Raw genomic sequence first — 23,989 nt, 5'->3', positions numbered from 1 at the left:
TCAATATCTTGAATATAATCTTCAAATAAATCTATCAATATCTTAAATAATGTGAAAAATTATAGTAATATAGAGGAAAAAAGCATTACAATCTCACACGAAATCATTTCCCTAATATACAACTTAGGTAAATGATAAAGTCACCTCACTCAATTATACCACACTCGAATTTAATTAGTCAACATCCATCTTGTGCCATTTACTTAGCTCCAATTTTTGTCCTCACAAACAGCATTGACCGGAGAATGTTTAACCACCGAAGATAAGATAATGACGTTAAATCATGTTCCGTGTGATGTTACATACGGAGTGACATTTTGTGTTGGATTGATATTAACACGTCATGTCATATGCATGTGCTTTTAGCGGGGCCTTCGTTTTAGGCGAGCGCTATTTTCACTTCTATAGAGATATAAATGTTTCTTTTTTACAGCCCAGACGCCTCTCCTTACGTCATCTTATGTTCCCCACCATGCATCCATCGCATGTTGACGTAAGGAAGGGTGTAAGGACGGGCATTTATGTTTCTATGGAGGTGGAAATAGCGTTCTCCTTCGCTTTATGGCTTTCAGTGCAAGTTTCTCATTGACACTGTGTTTAACACCTGCCGAGAGTAGTGTAACAAGTCACAATTTTATTGATGATGATGATGATGGTTAATGTCCATTGTGACCAAATTGGTCTATCGGACCTATAATTTTCTTAGTTTTTAATTATCTGGCTCCTCATCTTTCTTGGCGAGATTGGTGTTGTAGCTTTCTTTTTTTCTCTACGGTCTTCCAACTTCCTTTATCTTGCATCTCCTTCATCTCTTCTGGTTCTTGAGACATTGGTGTCTTAGCTTCGCGATTAAGAGATAGTGGAAATTTTGATAAGATTTTGAATCCAGGTTACAATTAACAAGTTTTAGGATTTTGAATGTTACAGTGTTTTTGAAGGTGTTCAATCTATTTTTACTATTAAAAAAGCCATTCAAATACTCTTATACTTAGATTTTTTAAGTAAAAATAAAAAAGCCATTCAAATACTCTTATACATAGATTTTTTAAGTAAAAAATGGCTAGATTCCAGCGAAAAATAATTTTAAGGGCACAATTGTGGCCTCCATAAACAAAGTCTTATATTTGTAACCTTCACCGGCCTTTATTTATTTTGCTTTACCTTGCGATACAATATTTAAGGATTTATAATAGCTTTATGTGATTTTTTTATTATTATAAGATTTGATAAAATTATAAGTTTGAGTTTTAAATTCTCCCCCATTTATGTGCCCTTAAAAATTTCTGTAATGTTAAATTCATATATTTTAAATACTAAAAAATCACAATTTCATCACAAATTATTTCATCACATTATAATTAAAAACTCTAAACTACATAATAATTAATCAATACTTACTATTGTTGTTATCATTTATTTACATATTTTTAATATTTAAAATGATGTGTATATATTTTAATTTATATATACATTCATATTCACAAACTTGGAAAGCATGGTTATAACATAATCGGAAATGCACTTAAATAGGAATCCTTTAATCCTTTACATTGAGATTATTTTTATTATTATTTTTATTATTATTGTTATTTAAATAATATTTATATATTTTAATATTGTATAAATAATAAAAATAAAATGAAATAGTAAAAATATTTGTTTTAAATAAATAAACATAAAAGGACCTAATGCATAATATTTAAGATGAGTTAAAAAAAATAAATCAATAAAAATGGTGATGAGTTATGAGAATTTAATGAATATTTATTACAAATAAGGAAAACAAAAATAAGATGGATGATATGGATGTTACAATGAGGGAAAAATATCAAAGGTGAAACTATATTGACATTTTTATCACCATAAAGGTTTCCAAGAAAGATATAAAGATCAACATCAATAATGTCTAGAAAGAAGATGAAATAATCAACAATATTCATGGAATAGGGCATCATAGAACTATCACTTGACAAGATACTATTAGAGAGTAGCCACTACAATAAATTGGATAAAGTACAACAAAAATATATCTAATTAAAGGAAAGAAGATTATACAACAACCAATTATCAAAGGTTAAGACCAAAATGAATGAAATTCAAATGGAAGCATCATTATCATTAATAGAAATAAAGTAGGAATATAATGTTAGGGTCCAACCCTAACCCCCTTATTTATGTAATAGGGTCGAGTCATAGTTATAGTTAGTTAAAGAGTCAATAAAGCCCATATTAATAATTGTAAGTGGTTGACCCGCATTTAAAGAAGGGACCACAATTAGTTGCAAATGGGCCATGGTATTAGTTAGATGGTATTAATAAGAACCATGGTACTGACCTATGGTATTGCATGTATGAATCCTATATAATGGATAGAGACTCCCCTTGAGGAGCATTGTGTCTTATTTTGTAATTGAGCCCAGCTCTATTGGAGGTTGCCCCCTCGAAGAGGAAAATGAACATTTCTTTCCTTTCTGAATAATAAAATACATGTTGTTATATTTTATTGTTTTGTGTTCTAGGTATATTTCTTCACATATTTGGTATTCTGGTATCTTCTCGCACGTCAAGAGCATAACAAGAGGTATCAGAGCACTTTCCAGGGCCGGTGGGATCTCCATTTTTAGCGGATTTTTTTTTTTGCTAAAGACGTGTTTCGGTGTCTTTAAACCACAGGATCTATTGTTGAGCACATAAACCTGCGGATTTGGGGAGACATGCACGCAGGAAATACAAGAGGTGGTCACACTTATTGGACTCCCTTGTAACCCCTCTGGGTACCCCTTCGAGTAGTAGAGCATTAGACAGAACCGTGCACAAATTGTCTTCCAAGTACCCTATGGGTATATCGGAAGCCCCCTAGGCTCTCTTGAAACCTTGCCATAGATAAACCATCGGCCGTCTTACTACTACAGTACACCGAGAACAGCACTTGGGGAGATTACTCGCACGTACAATAGGGTAGTCGGGCTGTACGAATAAAGGTATGGTTGATCCTCCTTGGTTGGCGCCTTGAAATATTGGGCTGAGTACGACTGTCGAACCCTTATGTATATTGCGATCTGTAGCACCTGAAACTCCTTAAGAACCTAGTTCCCTTGTCTCTCTCTCAATCACACATCATCTTTGCCAGATCAGATCTAGCAGGTTGGGTTCGGCCGCAGTCGCAACAATCAGTTCTGCCAATCAGATCTATTAGATCCACCATTCAGATCTAGCAGCAAGGGTTCGACCACTGCCACATTTATACTCATACTCTGCAATTGAGGATTTCGCCAACAACTCTAACTATTTGTGTGGCTCTTATACCTGGGAGTGATTCTCGCAGGACAAGTGCACCAAATCTATGCATGGTACAAACCAGAGCTAAAGCTATGGCCAATGAGGGGATAGAAACCCTTGAACAAATGTTGGACGCATTAACGAAGCAGATCCAGACCTTACATGACACACTCACAAAGGGAAAGTCGGGGGAACAATCAGAGGCATATGATTTTAATGAAAACCTAGAGGGTGAGTTTAGCCATTCTCTTCACTTCTATGGAAACCACTAACAGTCCCAGCCTCGACCACCCAAGCTGGACATGTATAAATTTGATGGCTCTCATCCGGCCACATGGCTAGCACAAATGGAGCAATATTTCACATTGAATCACATCATAGATGATGCGGCTAAGCTAAATGTGGGAAGCATGTACTTGGACCATGAAAGATGATAATGGTGGCAGTGGGATCAACGCTACTATGGAAAACCCATGACTTGGAAAATATTTGCAAAAGCCTTTTTTGATCGCTTTGACCATGAATCTAACTTTTTGGGTCGTCTTACTAAGCTCCGACAGACAGGCACAGTGCAAGAATATATTCAAGCCTTTGAAGCATTAGCCTTCCGCACATGAGGTCTAGGAGATGAATTATAATTTGAATGTTTTGTTAGTTGTCTCAAAGACACCATACAAGCCTACATCCAACTGCAACACCCAATCTCATGCCTGGCAGCTTGCAAGATAGCTTGTGAAGTAGAACGTGCATTAGCAGCCTAGTCGACTCACCCAAATTTCATAGCCAAGGGTTGCCCCACCCAGGCTCCGAGCACTACCCAAACACTTAAGGTTCAAAAGGTGTCACCAACGGAAATGGAGGAAAGAAGGAAGCAAGGATTGTGTTACTACTATGATGAGAAATACTCCCTGGGGAATAAATGCAAGGAACCCAAATTCTTTCAAATTGATGCTACTGATCACAATTCATCTCAGGAAGCCCCACCATTTGAGGGACCAGAGGAGGAAGATGAGGACAACGAGCCGGACAATGAGCTCCCAACTACACCTGAAGAACTAGTTATCTCGCTTCATGCTTTTGGCAGGGATTTCCTCTCCCCAAACTCTCAAACTTAGAGGTTTTATTAAGCATCGCCCTGTAGTAGTCTTGATTGATAGTGGCAGTATGCATAACTTTATCCATCAAAGAGTCGCTGAAGCAGTGCATTGTTTTGTCAAAGCAGCCTCAAATTTCCAGGTCTACATTGTTGATGGGGGGACAATGAAATGTGAAGGATGTTGTGAAAATGTTAAACTTCAAATGGGGTATCATCACCTAAAGACGCACATGTTTGCCATCAACATTGGTGGGTGTGACATTGTCTTGGGTGTTGAATGGCTCCACACACTCGGCCCAATCACAATGGATTTCCAGGAGTTATATATGAGCTTTAAGCAGAATAACCACACACATACCCTTCGCAGACTCCAGGCAGGTGCTCCCTCTATCATCAGCTCGCATAGGATGGAAACTTTGTTAAAAAAGGGCCACCATGGAGTTATAGCCTAATTTAATGCCATCGAGGCCTTCGAACCCACTTCTCTTCATATTCATCTTGAGATGCAATAGGTCTTAAACAACCATCTTCCGGTCTTTGACAAGCCTCATGAGCTTCCACCCTCGAGAGGGGAACATGATCATAGCATTACTTTGGTCCGAGGGGCACAACCACCAAATATGTTCCCATATAGACATCCTTTCACCCAAAAGAATGAAATTGAAAAAATCATCAAGGAACTCCTAGAAGTAGGTGTCATTCGTCGTAGCATTAGTCCTTATTCATCGCCTGTGGGGAATGGCGTATGTGTCCAGACTTCAGGGCCCTCAACAAGCTGACAGTCAAAGATAAATTTCCCATCCCGGTTGTTGATGATTTGATGGATGAACTAAATGGGGATCAATTCTTTACTAAGCCTAACCTTCGCTCGAGCTATCACCAAATTCGCATGAAAGAAGTAGACATTCCAAAGACTGCTTTCCAAACTCATGAAGGCCATTATGAATTCCTGGTCATGCCATTTGGTCTTTTTAATGCCCCATCCACTTTTCAGAGCCTCATGAATCACCTGCTCAAACCATATCTCAGAAAACTTGTCCTTGTTTTCTTTGATGACATCCTCATTTATAGCCTCACCTGGGAAAAACATCTTTAGCATGTAGATCTGCTCTTGCAACTGCTCTGGAAGCATAAATTATTTGTCAAGATGTTAAAGTGCTCTTTTTGCATGGAAGAAGTTGAGTATTTGGGCCACATTGTGGGGTGTGAAGGTGTCAGGGTGGACCCCAAAAAGATCCAGGCAATGCAGGATTGGCCTCAACCAAAGACCTTGAAGAGCTTGAGCAGATTTTTGGGTCTCACCAGCTACTATCACAAATTTGTCTGCAATTATGGTCGCATTGCTAGACCCCTCACTCACCTTCTCAACAAAAATTCATTCCTCTGGAATGATGAAGTGCAACAGGCATTTATAGCTCTCAAACATTCCATGTGTTTCAACCCCATATTGGCACTACCCGACTTCACCAAATCTTTTGTGATTGAATGTGATGCTTTAGGTATGGGTATTGGGGCTATCTTAATGTAGGAAGGTCAACCCTTGGCCTTCGCTAGCAAACAACTAAGTGGGACCAATCTAGGACAATCCACCTATGATAAGGATATGATGGCCATCTTACATGCAGTGGATACCTGACGACCATACTTATTGGGGCAGAGTTTCCAAATCCGCATAGGCCATCAAAGCTTTAAATATATTTTGGAGCAACACCTATCCTCGCCACAACAAAATAAATGGCTAGCCAAAATGTTGGGATATGATTATAAGATAATTTACAAGAAAGGACACGAAAATGTCGTAGCGGATGCTTTATCACGCCAATTTAAGGAGGAAACCACCTTGCTAGCAATCTCTCTTCCCATTCCAGAGTGGATTGAAGAGGCTTGTAAGGAATGGTTTTCACATCCTTTGCTCTCCCAACTCATTAATAAATTGCAGGCGTATCCAAATTCCGCAGCAGGCTACTCTTGGCAGGATGAGATTCTTCGCTACAAGGAAAAAGTAGTGATATCACCAACATCCACCCTCAAAAGTCGCATTTTGGCGGAGTTGCACTCATCCCCCACTGCAGGACATTCAGGATTTTAGAAGACTTATGCTCGCACTCGGCATTCATTCTTTTAGACAGGCATGAAAAATGACATTCTTACTTTTGTAGCTGAGTGTGATGTGTGTCACCACCACAAAGGAGAAACAGTCAAATCCCCAAGCACATTACAGCCACTGCCCATCCTGACCTCAATTTGGATGGAGGTTTATATGGATTTCATTATGGGTCCTCCGAAGTCAGGCAACAAGTCAGTCATCATGGTGGTTGTGGACAAACTTTCTAAGTATTCTCATTTTTGCACCCTACCCCACCCTTTTACACCAGCTTTGGTGGCTCAATATTTCATGGACCAGATCTTCAAATTGCATGGCATGCCCACTTACATTTTGTCTGATTGGGACCCAATCTTCACCAGTAACTTTTGGCAGGAACTCTTCAGGCTACAAGGTACCCAACTACAACTTAGTACTTCCTATCATCCCCAAACTGATGGTCAAACTGAAGCACTCAACAAATGTCTGGAGACCTACCTCAGGTGTTTCACTTCAGAAAAGAAACATCTATGGGTATAGTGGTTACCGCTAGCCGAATGGTGGTATAATACTAACTATCATGCCACCACCAAAATGACTCCATATGAAGCAGTTTATGGTCAACTCCCTCCTTCACCTACTTCTTATATCCAAGGATGCTCGAAGGTACAAGTAGTGGATCAACTCCTACACAACCGCGCAACCATGCTGGTCCATCTCAAAGAGAATCTCCATCAAGCTCAAAATTGCATGAAGAAATAGGCAAACCAACATCGTTCAGAACATAAATTTCAAGAAGGGGATCAGGTTTTCTTGAGGCTACAACCATATAAGAAAACATCACTCAAAGACAAGGGTTGTTAGAAATTATCTCAAAAATTCTATGGACTGTATCAAATACTTCAGCACATCGGAGAAGTAGCCTATAAGCTAGCCTTGCCACCCACTGCAAAAATCCATCATGTCTTCCATGTCTCATGCCTCAAGAAAGTGGTTGGGAACCATTGCAAAATTCAAACCAGTCTACCAGAATTGGATGAAGAAGGTTCAATATGGCTCCAACTAGAACAGGTTCTTGACACGCGAGAAAGGCACTTGCGCGGCCGCACGATCAAGGAAGTCCTCGTCAAGTGGAAAGACACCTCTCCAGAAGATGCGACCTAGGAACCAACCACTGTTCTTTAGCAGTTTCAGCAGCTTCAGCCTTGAGGACAAGACTATTTTTATGGGGGAGGGCATGTTAGGGTCCAACCCTAAACCCCTTATTTATGTAGTAGGGTCGAGTCATAGTTATAGTTAGTAAAAGAGTCAATAAAGCCCATATTAATAATTGTAAGTGGTTGACCCACATTTAAAGAAGGGACCATAGTTAGTTGCAAATGGGTCATGGTATTAGTTAGATGGTATTAATAAGAACCATGGTACTGACCCATGGTATTGCATGTATGAATCCTATATAAAGGATAGAGACTCCCCTCAAGGAGCATCGTGTCTTATTTTGTAATTGAGCCCAACTCTATTGGAGGTTGCCCCCTCGAAGAGGCAAGTGAACATTGTTTTCCTTTCTGAATAATAAAAAACATGCTGCTATTTCTTATTGTTCCGTGTTCTGGGTATATTTATTCGCATATTTGGTATTCTGGTATCTTCTCACAGGTCAAGAGCATAACATATAACGAAATCATATTTCTTCTTTTCATGACATGTAAAGTCCTTAACTACAAATCTTTGAGGATAATGTTTCTTAAATGAGGATACTATGGTATGCCCCCAAGGAGGACATATATGGGGTACATGTAAAGGTAATGTGAAAGCATATATGTAATATGGGCAACCTAATAAAGAGCTCATTTATACAATGAGCAAGAATATGTATATATAGAGATCAATGTAGTCATGAACGTATAAACATGTGATTTGGATATTTGGATATATTAGGATATTTGGAGGAGGTTCTATTTTTATTTTAGGTATTATTGGGTAACTCATTTCTATTTTCTCTTAAGGAGTTGTGCTCCACACTCACATCTTTCACACAATGTGTGTTTTGTTGTTTATTATGCTAATTTGAGGGTTTGGTACATAGCATAACTCTTGGGGATATAAGGTCACATAGTTTAACATGTTTGAGCATCTAGTGAACACAATTCTACAATTATTTCTAGGTGTCCCTTGCATATTATGAGTTTAATTCCATTGAGTTATCAAGAAAATCTCATGATTTAAAAAAAAATAAATCATAGGCATTAATCTCAATGATTTTAACCATTGTACCGCTAAGGCCTCTCAACACCACCCATTTGGATTGAAAGCATTGCATTGATTAAGAAATAATCTCTCGTAGTGAGCTTAATACTTTATCATCTCTTAGAAAAATTTATGGTACCTCCATTTGTAATCATTACTTGAAACATTGATGTTGGATATTTAAAGTAATTAAGAATATTGATTATTTTGTGATTAATGAAATTATGATTCTACCACAATAAATTAACATTGTTACCTTTATTGCCCACGGGGCTTTGGATTGACAGTGAATGGGTGCACTGTTAAGGCACTCCTTGCGATAGGTCACTGGTTCAAATCCCCCGTGGGTGCTTACCTACCAAAAAAAAAACATTGTTACCTTTATTCTTGTTATATCCTTCCATCTTGAGAATTTAGGGAGTGTTAATGTTTCCAAAAAATGAAAAGATGTGGTAGGAGTAGTCTCATGTATGTCTAGACCTTTAAAAGGTTATCATTTTGGTTATTGTTCCTCTTCACAACCTACATAAAATATTTTTTGCTCACCACACTTATTTTCTTTACTATGCTTGGTGTCATAATTTAAACATAGTCTCTTTGTAGTTATTTCATCCAATTTCTAATGTGCTCACATTGTAAGTTGAGTGAGGTTAGAAGTAGGAACAATGTGTTCCTTTTAGATATTAGTGACAATGTTTTAGTAGCCATATATTTACCTTCATCTATTTGCTGCATTGAAAGCCCTATCTAGTGATTTAGGCTCAAAGAGACATACACGATGTTGAATGATATCCTATAAACTACCCATAAAGAGATCCACCAATTTATCCTCTAGAATATCCTTCCCTTTAGGAATTGACTTTTGAAACTATGTAATATGCTTTATAACTAGACTTACTTGCCTAAACCTCTTTGCTTTATTAATTTTTGTATGCTTTTGACACCTTTCAGATATGTGATTTTTCTTCCCACAATGAACACAAGGACGTAGATAAAAAAAATGACTCTCCATATGACCACCTCTTTGACAATGTTGGAACTTTTTGTCAATACCTTTAACTTCTTCAAGAAATATTGTACTCAAAAATTGAATTGGCTTGGAGTAATTTGTAATATGAAAGTTGTTTTATTTTGTGTATCCCAACCCATACCATTTTTTGTTGAGTGATATTTTTTTCCAAGTTTTGAAAACCAATTTTCCAAATCTCTTGAAGTTGTTATTTGACATATTTACATTTAATGTTATCATCAATCTGTCTTTTTGACTTATTTGTGATCGTTATTTATTTCAAGAATTAACTAGAAGATTTCATCTCCATTAGGTCTTCTAAATTACAATATGCATAAACCATGTGCATTATCTCATCTATGTTACATATTACATCATACTTTTGGATAATGTCTTATATACAACTTGTTGCATCAATCTTCTCTATTAGCTCATATGTTCAAAAAATTACGTAATTATCTAGGTGAATTCATATGTATCACACCATACATTAGCCTTTTGTATTAGATGTTCCACATCACAAATTACATCGATCGTAGTTGTAGATTTTGCATCGAGGATATCATCAATTTGATATTTCTTTTGCCTCAATTTTATTTGAAGTACATCAGTCAATTGATCATTCATATTTAGACCATTTTGAAGCTTATTCACTAAGTATGGTGTATCAAGCATTTGATCAATTATGATCCATTTGTTATGTAAGTTGCACTCAAGTACTTTAATTTGATTTTTTAATTCATGGTTGTACATTTGCAAATCCTTGATTTACTGAGATGTGTTTGTATATGCTTTCCTCTATTTATTTTTTTCTTGACATGCTTGTTTGTACTCACTCACATGTACTTACACACTTGTACTTTCCATTTTTGTATCATTGTCACTTGATTTTATGTCAGCGTAAGGTGTTAGGTACTGTTGGTCATGGACCCTAAAGTGTGATGACAATGCTTTTACTTTTGACTCCCTTGTTCAATTTTAGGGTGATCCAGGACACCTCATCACTATAAAGTGAATATTTGACTAACTAAAATATTATATAAAACTCTGAGCTCAACTTTTCTTCTTCATTTGAATGAGAAATGATTCTTATTTTCAGTTAAGAAAACATTCACCTTCTTTTTTTCTCATTTTACAAATTTCTCCATTCATACAACTTTCACTAACACACTTTTACAAAAATTTGAACTTGAATACATTAGCTATGACCTGAAATAATCCATATGTGGCCTTAAATCACACACTTATACAAACACTACCATTCAATCGGGCAAGCCCCACCTTATCTTTTAAAATGACTTGGTAAAATGTTTATACTATCCACTTAGGCTCATTTTTCTTTTTTTCCCTTTGAGAAGTATCCACCATGAATGGAAGAATTTTTGGAAAAAAATGGTATTAAAACTTATTGTGAAAATACTTGCAGATCCGAGCCCTTGGGATATTTGTCCTTAATTCTTTTATTACATAAAATTTTCATTTATTTTCTTATTCCTTTTTTTTAATGATTTTATTATAATTAATTGTTGTATTTATTGTTATTATTTTTCTTGTGATTAGTTTCTAAGAGCTAATTTCTAATGGCTAGTTTCTTTGACTTTTGACATTACCTTTCCCCCCATCTTTTTATACCATTGTCAAATCAATTTCTCTTCATCTAAATCGTCCCTATGATGAACCACATTGGTTGGTTCAAAATGTGTCGACAATTTATTCAATTATGTGAAGGATCTGAAAGACTTTTTTTTTAAATGTATGAGTAATTAAGATTGAGAAATTGTATAATTGACTCCACACTAATTCACCTCCCCCTCTTACTGTGACTTTTGGGCCAACAAGTGGTATCTTAGTAGGTGCCTTTGGGAACAACTAACTACTAGAATGCCAAATATCAAGAAGAAATGGCCACTAGCAGAGAAGCGTGGAATCCCCCTATGTTTGGTGGAACCACTTATTCATTCTGGAAGATAAGGATGGAGACATATCTCATATCTTTAGGAGTAGATGTTTGCGAAACTTTGAACACAAAATATACAGTCCCCAATGATATTCCAATAGATGCAGCAAAAAAGGCAGTTTATACATATAATGCACAAGCTGAGCATGCTATCTTAACTGGGTTTCGATAGTCTGAATTTATCAAATTAATGTAGTGCAATTTAGCTTATGAGGTATGGAATAAACTTCAAACCTATTATGAAGGGGATAATAAAGCTAAATAAGTTAGATTACAAGCACTTAGGGGATAATTTGAAAGCTTGAGTATGGAAGATGATGAGGATATTGCTTCATATTTTCTTTGAATAGACAACATAGTTAACTCCATTAGCGATCCTGGTGAAAGTGTCTTTGATAGTTATGTTTCTCAAAATGTATTTAGGTTACTCTCAAGACTCAATCCTAAACTCTCAACCCTTGAAGAGCTAACATAAGTTGAGAAGATGGCAATAATCAAGTCCATGGAACTGTTGGCTTATATGGGCCTGACCCAAGTTCAGAAGAGTTGTTTAGCCAAACAAATCCTGAAGCTACCGACCCTTTCGGCAATAGCCTGCAGAGCGCGGACTGAGGTCTCACTCAAGGTAGCAAGGGAGGGTGCTCGAACTAGGTTTCTGCACCCTAGGGATGTCTAGATGTGGTCTGGAGGTTTCGCACACCAATCTACAGCTGTGCGTTGCTCGGTATTCACATAGGTCTAGATTGATTATACCTTTCTATTAGTGTGTTATTCTATTGGAGGATGCGGTTATAGATCAAATCTGTTCAACAGGGTCTTTAAGCAAACATTTAACAATCGTAATTGATTCACGCATTTAAATTGAACCCAGATTTACACACATTTATACAATAAGCAGATTAATTAAACAGCTATTATAAAAGTCAGATTCATGATAGCTTAGAAGGAACACAGAATTTTCAGAGAAACTTATCTTTATTTCCACTTATCCTCAATACATCCAGATCCACCCTGCGTACTCAACCGCAAGGGTATGCACACACAGCTGCGGACTTTCCAAGCCTCTGCGTACACAACTGCAAAGCCTCTATCTACTCCACCAACCCTTGATTCAGACTTATAGATGCTTCCAGAATATTTGCTTCAAAAACACATTAGATTTCATATTCAAGATCAACCACCAAAACTTAACTATCTCTACCCACAGAGCCTCGCTCTATTTATACCCTTCCTTGGCCTGCGATCCCTGAGCGGGCCAACTCTATTTACATATCTTTACATTATTTTTTGGTGGACTACCCTTTGACTCAACCTATTATAATTCACGCTCCGCACTTTCATCGGAGTCTTTACCCTATCTTTACCCAAAACTTCGGGCTTCGAGCCCCCTAACCATTGTGCGGGGCTTCCACTACCCAACAGTCCCCCAACACAATCATCATGACTCGTCCTGAGTCACTCGGCTGGTGCGACAATCTTCTCATGGAGGTTGGTTAACAACTTCTGCACAACGCATGTTTCCTCAACAAATTCTGTGGCGATCCGTTGTACCTGTTCCACCCGAGTCACTGATGCATCCATGTCAGTTGGATTTGCCTGCTCGGAATCACATACTACCTGCATATGTGCTAACTTGCCCTCAATCGTTGTAGAGATGGCAAACGCTTCATCGAGCCAAGGTTGAATGCATTCTTTAAGCTCTGCCTCTTGTTGTCGTGCAACGTCCATTTGGGCTTTGAGAGCCTAGGCCTCCCTCATTTTGGCTAGCCACTGTGTGATAATGACCATTTGTGCATATTCGTGAGCTCTATCATAGGCTTGTTGCAGGGCACGTGCCTCAACTTCCACGTGCTGTATGGTGGGGTCCTCCTGGGGAGATGTAAGTATACCAATAGACTAATCTAAGAGCCCCGAATATTCACAGACAACACACCTCATTGATTCCATACCTGCTTGAATTTCCACATGACATTGTTCACGATCTACCAAGGGTTGCTGCACCTGGAGTATAAGCTATGCTATTTGTAGAGTAAGCTTGTTAGGCCCCTATACTACCAGTGTAACCCCTTATTGTTATTAGTACAACCCACTTATTATATTAATGTACCCATGTAGTGCCGATATTGTTACTAATGTGCCCCATAGAAGCCCACTATTGTTATTATTGTGCCCTTACATTATTATTGTTATGTCGGCTCTGATTATGTTATGACCCCTTAGATTCCTATATATAGAAAGGAGGTATTTTCATTTGTATCATCAAAGAATTGTTCACTTATGTAATGTAAAGGAGGTTTCCCCCTCAAAGAGGCTGAATTCTAAGGCGTTGATCTATCTTTTATATCTTTTCTTGAGCTGGTTTCATAACATTTGGTATCAGAGCTTTGGATTCTAGGGTTTTGCTGCTCCAAACAGGTCATCGTGGAATTTTTGCTATAACTGTTTTTCTGTGACGTTTCAGAAGTTGCAAAAAAAACCCATTTGAGAAGAAATCACGCTGAACCTCAGGTCTGAATTTCAGAGCGTTTCGCGCTATATGTGTGGAGATATGATCTGAGGAAGTTGGTCTTTATGCAGACTCCTGAATACATTCTAAAAAAGTGACCTAGGGAAAATCATCATAACTTTATCTCTAGGGATCGGATTGAAATTTCGTAAGAAGGTATAGAAAGAGGACGAACTTTGGTTTCTTGTATGCATTTTTTAGATCCAAAGGTCGAAACAGTGACTCGTGGCACGTCGTACAAGTTTGCTCTACTGAAAGTTCTATAATCAGATCATCTTGGGAGATTGTGCATAACTCTTTTTTGGAGAATCCAATTTGGATCAGACTGGTGGCATTGGAAAGAAGACACAGAGGGATACTACAGGTAGAAATTTCAGAACTTAAATATCCGCAAGTACAGAGTTACAGTCGTTTCAAGATCGAGGTCCTAAAATCAAGAAAAATCAAGATGAGGAAGTTTGATGGCAAGGATCCGGTAAATTGGATACTTCAGATGGAGCAATATTTTGATCTACATGGTGTACCACTGTTACAAAAGGTATGTATTGCATCTTCATATTTAGAGCCGGATCAATTTTTATGGTATAAAGGGCTTTGTTCTCGTAAACAACTTGTTACGTGGTCAATTCTCACGGAGGAAATGCTAGCACATTATGAGGATACAAAGATCAACACCACAACAATTGAAAAGAGTAAAAGGGCTTTGTGACATACTTGAAAGTAAAATTATGGCAACAAGGAAGTCTACCCCTCACAACTTTAAAGATGGACGTGTTGTTTCTCCTAGCCTTCCACAACCTACAAGGGTTACACCACAACAATTGGAAGAAAAAAGAGAAAAAGGGCTTTGTTACAATTGTGACAACAAATGCACTAAAGGTCATAAGTGTGCTGAGAAGAAATTATTTTACATAGAGTATGAAGAGGAGGAAGAAAAGGATCAAGAAACATCAAAAGAAGAGGATATATGCCAGGACCTGACCCCAGAGAAAGAAGAAATGAATCAGAACATATCTTGTAAACTATTGGCAAGAATGACCACTCCTCAAACTCTCAAGATAGAAGGACATATCAAGAAGAAAAAGGTGCAAGAAGTGAAAGATCACATCAAGAAAGAAGAAACGAATCCAGCCATATCTTGTAATTCACTGGTCGGAATTACCACTCCTCAAACTATCAAGATAGAAGGACATATCAAGAAGAAAAATGTTCAAGAAGTGAAAAATCACATCGAGCGTCAAGAAATGAATCCGACCATACCTTGTAAAGGATTGGAAGAAATTACCACTCCTCAAACTCTAAAGATAGAAGGACATATCAAGAAGAAAAAGGTTCAATCAGTGAAAGATCGCATCGAGCATCAACAACAAGTTCTACAACTTTTAAAGGATAACGCCACTTCGGTGCAAAATCAAATGAAACAACAGGTAGATCAACATCATAGTGAAAAATGTTTTGATGTAGGCGACTGGGTATTTTTACTGCTACATCTAAAGCAAGTTATTTATGAGAAGGAAATGTTGGCAATACTACATGCACTTAAAAAATGGCGACCTTACCGAATGGGAAGACTCTTCAAGGATGAGGATGTGGAAGCATTGTTTTGTGCTATTTCTATTATCCAACCAGATTGGATAAACGAAGCAAGGGATGAATGGGAGGAGGAAAAAGAAGTATGGCCACTTATTCAAAAGTTGCAAAAGATCCCAATTCAAATAATATTGCCAGATATTGAAAAGGAAGGAAAAATCATATTGGAACCTGGAGCAGTCATAGAAACAAGAACCCGACAGCTACGAAATCGATCAATTTCAGAGTATCTCATCAAGTGGAAGAACTTACCTGCTGAAGATTCCACATGGGAGGACAAGAATTTTATATAGAAGCATCAAGAACTAGTCAAGCGTTGAGGACAACGCTTTTTGAAGGAGAGGGGCATGTTAGGCCCCTATACTACTAGTGTAACCCCTTATTGTTATTAGTACAACCCACTTATTATATTGATGTACCCATGTAGTGCCCATATTGTTACTAATGTGCCCCATAGAAGCCCACTATTGTTATTATTGTGCCCTTACATTATTATTGTTATGTCGGCTTTGATTATGTTATGACCCCTTAGATTCCTATATATAGAAAGGAGGTCTTTTCATTTGTATCATCAAAGAATTGTTCACTTATGTAATATAAAGGAGGTTTCCCCCTCGAAGAGGCTGAATTCTAAGGTGTTGATCTATCTTTTCTATCTTTTCTTGAGCTAGTTTCATAACAAAACTCCCCCTGTGCTTTTGCAGTCGCCTCTTGGGCCGTGCGGACTCCTGCTGCCATGTGTTGAACCTTGGTAATGGTTGGAAGGTCTACGGGGATAGCTAACACCAGAACCATGCTATATGCTTCTATCATGGCTTGTTTGAAATCCCGATAATGTTTGACCAAGACAGCATGCTAAAGATTGACCTATTCTAACTCGGCTTTTTGCTCCATTAAAGTGTGAAGGGTGCAACTTTCCCTAGCCCGGACTTCATTAGTGAGTCCTTCCTGCAGTTGGTAGAGAAACCCACTAGGTAGGGCAGCCAAATTTAATTCCCAACTACACTTGTCGTCAGTGCCTTTGACTAGGATAGCATCGGCTGGAAACGGTACAGTGTTTGGTGCGGGCGTGCGCACCATTTGCTCAGCTGCGGTTGTATTGTCGATGAGGTGGACCCTGCCCAGAGAGCATGCCTGTAATGCCTCCAATTGCATCCTGATCTCCCCCAACACAATTGTTTTCTTTGTAATTAGAGCGGGCAATGCACTGGTAGCGGTAGGAATCGTTGTGAATTATTTCTCCAAAACCTTCGCTATTTTGGAATTTTTCCAAGCAGTTGGTGAGTCTTGTCTGCGCGATTAATTGACCTGGTGCGCGTGGTCCTGTGTTTCTGTTTCCTGGTCTGACTCCAATACCTACTCTGTCATGGTCTGTTTGCTGGCGGGTTCTTGGGAGCCCCTTGTTGCGAAGCCATCTATTGTTCCCGACGTGCCTTTTCTACCATGTGCATGAGCCGCTGCTATCGTTCCTTATTCTGCTGCTGCATGGAAAGTTGGTCAAGGACGACCTTATCTAGAGCGTGCCATTCGAGTGGCCATGCTGACAAAACTGTGTAAGTTGCCTCATCCATTGCCATGAATGGGAGTGTGACCCAGGATCATTCTGAATCCTTCCGCGCTCGGGTGTACAAGTGATGCATGTTGGCTTTAAACTTAGTCGTGCTCTAGAAATTGTTGTAGATCGTGGGAGACATTCGTGGTTGTCGAGAAATCCTTGTCCTTATCTTTCCTTCCATAGAGGTCCAAAATGCTCGGATTGCAGAAAATCTTGTCACATCCCTTGTACCGGATAGCACCATATACCGTACTGCCTTAGGGAGGTCATCTGTAATGCTAGGGAACTGGCTATCTTGTGGCAGTTTTCCTATAACCAAGAGGATTGACAAAAGCAACCAAGCATAATGAAATGTCTTACCTCTGTCATGTGCTTCTTAACAGTTGGTCAGGACCTCGTTGCATAAGAACTGTGCCCAATTGAACTGAACACCTTTGGAAAACTATCCGGGTAGTGCAATGGCATAAGCAAGTACCTCGTCTGTGCAGAACTTCCTCATGAGTTTACCAGCGAGGAGCTGGGTAGCCACTCGGACAGATTGGTCATTGATGCTGGCCATGACATATCCGCGCTTACCTTTCTCCAGCTGGTATCACATCTTTGTTGTTTCAGCGAGGCCTACCTCGCTACTGGTTCCTGCGGTGTCAGTGGGGTCATTTCCTTTTAGCAGTAGGTACATTATTCGGTGGATTAGTTCAGCTGTGATCAGGATCAGCTCTTCTAACTGTAAGAATCCATCATGTACCAAATAGAGGAGTTGTAGGATTACAAATGTGGTAATAGTCATGCGGTGGTAGTGAGGTAGCCATCTGAGGTTGAGGATGCACACCTTCTCCACACCGAGCAGCCATTGCCCATGGCAATAACATGTCTTTGGCCAACTCAGGGAACTTATCGCGGTCGGTCAGATCCCAATCTTCAAACTTGAGGCTTGGATTGTGCCCCAACGACAAGCCTTCAAACCTTATGTTATCTAGAAGAAGCGAGGCTTGAAGCTCAGCCTTTGCAACGTCTAAGTCCTTGGGTAGCTTGGTTGACCCTCGCCATGGAGAGAGATATGGAGGTAATGATGGGAGTTGGAATGCATCCACTTCTTCCTCAACCTATGTGTCTATCTGGTCAAGCAGCTCATGGAGAGAATCGTCATCCTCGTCGGTTTCGGTGGAAATGGCTTTGCCCTTATCGGCTGTGGATTGTTTTATGAACTGTGGTGAGGCTTGGACTATTCCTGTCTTCTGCTTAGTCTTCTTCTTTCATGGTGTGCGTAAGGATTTCAAAACCCTAGGTGCCCGACTCACAGCCTCTGGCTCTTCTGGATTCAGCTGCATTTCTTCCATGAATCATGCTCAGGTTCTGGCCATGGTACTCATGGGTTGTCTAGGAGCTGAATGCTTGTTGCTCTATTCTGATGTATAGTGCCAATATGCCCATGTCATGCCCAGGTCATAAAATAAAGCCGTAACTTTGAACAACTCCCTTCCCTCCTTTTCTAGCTTAGTACTAACGTTCCCTCGGCAGATCTTAGCAGATCTGACTCAGAACTTTCATCTTAATGGTCCGCCACCCACTCCTTCCTACCATACCGTAATGTCCTTGACATGAATAGTGGTGCTAACGGTCATCTCTTGACTAGTCCACGTGGTAGCGCAGTCCATCGGGTGCTACTGCAATTGAGAGGGCGGAGTAATTTTGGAGGGAAGCATTTCACCAGACCAACTTCCTGCAGACTTGTTTATAGTTCCACACCTTCTTTTAGTTGCTCGGGGCGTTGAGACTATAGCGTCGACCACTAGTCAGGTGTTCACACCGTTGGTGCAAATTGGTAATGTCCCTGCCAGCCCAAGCTATGAGCACCACTCGAGCATTCGAGTAGCCATTTTTTCATTCCCAGGATGTGTGCATAGCCATGATAGCAGGGTCACAACTTGGTCATTCTTAGTAGTATTCCTAAGCGGTCCGAATCGCCTTATGTGTAGAGAGGTTGCGCTTTTGTGAGTGTCACGGTGTGACATTCTGCTGAATCCATTCCTGTATATCACGTTTTGGTCTCCCAGACATGCCCAAATTGTGCTATCAATGTAGGGCATGAAGCTACCTGGCTTCCTTTGAGCTCTCTTCCATTGCTTAGTATAGACCCATTTAGTCCATGGTATGTGCAACTTCCAAGAGGGTTGTGTCATTGCAAGGTCATGATGTGTGCTGCCCTTTGAGCTCTGGCAGACCCTGTCGTCAACTACTGGCGACCAGAGTCGCTTCAGGCTACTTTCCTTAGTTTTTCTAGCTACTTGTGCCTACGAATGCCCGTGACCTCCACGCTTTTTCCTTCTCTTTGTCAAGACTGCCACTTTGCTGAAGCCATGGTCATTCAAGGTGCTACCATAGATACTTTCGGATCATCTAGTTTCGATTTCATCGAGGCGACCGGTTCTTCAAGTTCCTTCACGGGCAGCTCTTCAGCTCCTATCATGACCATCCTGTTGCAATTTAATGTGGTTACTTCATGCAGTCAGTTTTTCCATCGTTCAACCTCTTCATCTGAATCCAACGTGCAAGAGCTATTGCGGTCCCATGAGAGTCGACCATCCGCTGTTGGATTCACCCTGTCCCAATTTTGTGCTGTGAGCTAGTAGATACAGTTTAGTTCCCCATCACTGTTGTCGTCGTGCATAGGTTTAGTGTAATGTGACCCTTCAGCTGGATCCAATGGAATCACTACTCGAAGAGAATTCTTTTCAAAGATCATTTTCAGCTTCTTGAGGTTGATGATTCCATTCATGTCTATTTCCAATCAATCCCTAGCAATGCTGGATATGGGTTACTATCATCCACGATTTCGATGACTTCAAAATCGGTTTACGTGCTGGCACTGTTGATGTCCACGGTAACCCATTGCAGCCTTCCCATAGGTAGAATCTTTTGTTGGTTCGCCATCTGCAATTGGATCGGGGACCATTGCAGCATAGGCCTGCCCATGTGTTCCCAAGTCTATTTGGGTAGGACATTTGCGTCGAACTCCAGATATAAAACGACCTGGTCCATCTCATAGTTGCCAATCTGGATGGTCAATCGCATCTCTTGACCGGTACGCAAAACATGTTTGTCCAATTTGCAGATCGAGTACGGTTCATCTGCCCTTGCACATCTATTTATTAACTCTTGTAACCCTTTCACCGCATTAGCATCCCTCAGAAGCTTCATACAAGTTTCTAAGAATGTAGTTATTAAAGAACTATCCTGTTCCAGTTTCGGTTTCCCCTTACTACCCGAAGTAGATGCTTCTGCGAAATTTTCTTAGCCTCTAGAAAGGTTTCCTTCGCTCATGCCAAATCAAATTCTAGTTGTTTTGCGGGAACCTTACAAACCATGCCAAATCAAATTCTATAGAAGTTACAAAATAAGTGTTGAGGAGGTTGTCGTAAGCTTGGCAATAGGTGGCAGCTGTCCATGGCATGCTTTCCTCCTACCTGGCAAATCGCGCACTAGACCACAGGCGCGACACTCGGTCCTGCTTGTACCTCCACTTTTAACAGCATCGGGCCTCCCCCCGCCAGATAGTTCATAAAGACAGGGCAATGGTCCTTGTCGTGTGCTTGGCTCTTACATTTAATACAGCCTACCTCCAGGTGTACCTCTGGTCGGGACATTCTTCCCTGCTTCAAGCTTTGCATTTCCAAACTCAATTTTTGAAGTTGCGTGTGGATTTGCTGAACTCCCAACCTTGGGTCCGGTATTGGGGTTGCGTGTAACCTCATTGCTGTCTCTAGTGCCTCAGCTTGGGTTGAGATCTTTTGTTGTGAAAACGCTGTCCTCAGATGGGGTGTTAATGATGCCACAAACCACGCACAATGCTACCCATCTATCAAAGTCATGTTGGCTTCACGAATAGTACTCTTTAACCTTTGGTCCAGATCCCACAGAGTTTCACCAGGAAACATTGCTATCTCCTTGAACCCAATGACTGACTAGGCTTCAGACTTTGGTCGGCTAAACTCTTTATTTAGCACATCCTAGATTACTACTATTCCCTCATTCAGATTGTTAGTTGAGTATTTTATGTACCATGTCAGTGCGCGGTCCTGTAGTGAACTGACCAGCGTAGCCTTTTTTATGTTTTCATCAATTATTCCTTGCGCGTCCCATATAGATTTTATCACTAACCAGAATCGACTTGGCTCTTCATTCCCTACACCCTTAAATGTCGATAACTTGACTATTGCCGCCATCCCATTTTTTGGTGGTGGAGGGGGTGGAGGTGGTGTTGGTGTGGATGGAATCAACGTGGGTGAAGCGGGTGGCGGTGTAGATGGAGGTGGTATCAGCAGGAAGCGTTCTTTGATCAATCGGACTGCACTTCCTGGCAAGAACCTAGCAAGATCCTCCTCACTCTCCTGCGAGATAGAAGTCATAGAGTTGTTCTCTACTCCTCCTGCCCCTCAATAACCCCTTCCGCTCCGTGTTACTCCAGACATCAATATATGCATAGAATCTGTTTTTCGCACAATAGCATCTTAATCCAAGTATTCAATGATTTGACGTACCTACCCCGCAGTCCTTGGAGAAATTTCCTTTCTGCTTCACTGTAACTTATGGTTGTATCTATCACAAATTTAGTGATAAATCCCCCTATGATCTGATCTAACCAGTGGTTTACCACGCACACAAGTTTAACTTCGGTGGCTTCTAGCCTGTGCACCAGTTCTGGAGTCCACACTATTGGTTGGTCTAATCCGCACCTCCCCACGCTATCAGCTAACTTCATGATCCACTCATACAACTCTATTGGAAATGTTGCGAAGAAGATCTTGTGTATGTCCGTGAATATATAACGGTCCAACCACTTTTCCTCTAATATTCGCGAGTTTCTGTTTTCCTGAACTGCGAACTCGTGAAGCTTCAGATCCCACCACTCTTCAAGCTCTTTCTTTGTAGGATTCCAGTGTTCCCACATTAGACACCCCTTAGGTAGATCCCGGTCCTGGCAATGGAACCATTGTTGGCTTATATGGGCCTGACCCTGGTTCAAAAGAGTTATTTAGCGAAACAAATCTTGCAGCTACCGGCCCTTTTGGCAATAGCCCACAGAGCGTGGAATGAGGTCTCACCTGAGGTAGCAAGGGAGGGTGCTGGAACGAGGTTTCTGCACCCTAGGGATCTCTAGATGTGGTCTGGAGGTTTCGCGCACCGGTCTACAGCTCCGCGTTGCTCGGTATTCGCATAGGTCTAGATTGATTATACCTTTCTATTAGTGTGTTATTCTATTGGAGGATGTGGTTATAAATCAGATCTATTCAACAAGGTCTTTAAGCAAACATTTAACCACCGTAACCGATTTGCACATTTAAAATGAACCCAGATTTACATACATTCATACAATAAGCAGATTAATTAAACAACTATTATAAAAGTTAGATTCGTGATAGCTCAGAAGGAACACCGAATTTTCAGAGAAACTTATCTTTATTTCCACTTATCCTCAATACATCCAGATCCGCCCTACATACTCAGCTGCAGGGGTCCACGCACATGGCTGCGAACTTTCCATGCCTCTGCGCACACAACTACAGAGCCTCTATCTACTCCCCCAACCCTCGACTTGGACTTACAAATGATTTCAAACTATTTTCTTCAAAAACCCATTACATTTCATATTCAAGATCAACCACCAAAACTTAACTATCTCTACCCATAGATCCTCGCTCTATTTATACCCTTCCTTGGCCTGTGATCCCTGAGCGGGCCGACTCTATTTACATTTCTTTACATTATTTTCGAGCGGACTACCCTTTGACTCAACCTATTATAATTCGCGCTCCGCGCTTTCATCGGAGTCTTTACCCTATCTTTACCCAAAACTTTGGGCTTTGAGCCCCCTAACCGTTGCGTGGGGTTTCCGCTACCCAACAGGAACTCTTTTCACATATGAGTTGAGAAGCTAGGAAGACAATTTAGGAATCAAGGAAGTAGCTTTCAAAGCAAAAAAAGAAGAGAACAAGAAAAAGGATCAAGAAGATTCAAATTCTGATGAAGAAGAAGCCAAGTTTGTTTGCAAGCTCAAGAGAGGAATCATCAAGTTTAAAGGTAAGCTTTCTTTCAAATGTTTTGAATGTGGAGAAATTGGTTATTACGCATCTAAATGTTGTTATGCTAAGATTAATGAAAGTTATAATGAATTGAAATTCAAACACTAGTATTAGAAGAAGAAGTAAAGAGGAAAGAAAAAGATTTTCCTCAAAGGAGAAAAGTGACAGTGAAATCAATGCAAGCACAACTCGCGAGGAAAGGGATGAAATACTATTCATAGTTGAGGTTGAAGAACCCAAAGTAGAAGTGGATCTTGAAGTAGAACTTAAAAGTTCATTTGAGCAAACCATGATTCCCATGAAAAGAGAAAGTCAACCGATACAGGAGCTTCAAGGAAAGATTCTAAGCAAAGACATTGTTGTTTCTCTCAAGGTTGAGCTAGAAGAAGTGAAAAGGGTAAAATATTTTTTGTCAAAATAACTAAGTGAGAAGGAACAAATATGTGAATGATTTGAAGACAAAGTTGTCCTCTTAAGAGAATAATTGAAGTGAATAAAATCAAAGTTCAACAAAGGGACTTAATTCCTAGATCATATTCTTAGCATGCATAGGTTGCCTATTATTAAGATAGGTCTTTTATATGAGG

The sequence above is a fragment of the Pinus tabuliformis genome, chromosome J (genome assembly GCF_031772625.1).
Source record: "Pinus tabuliformis cultivar Carrire ecotype Pingquan chromosome J, CPIR1, whole genome shotgun sequence".
Lineage (NCBI taxonomy): Eukaryota > Viridiplantae > Streptophyta > Pinopsida > Pinales > Pinaceae > Pinus > Pinus tabuliformis.
The sequence above is the reverse complement of the archived record's forward strand: the minus strand, read 5'-3'. Positions refer to the sequence as shown.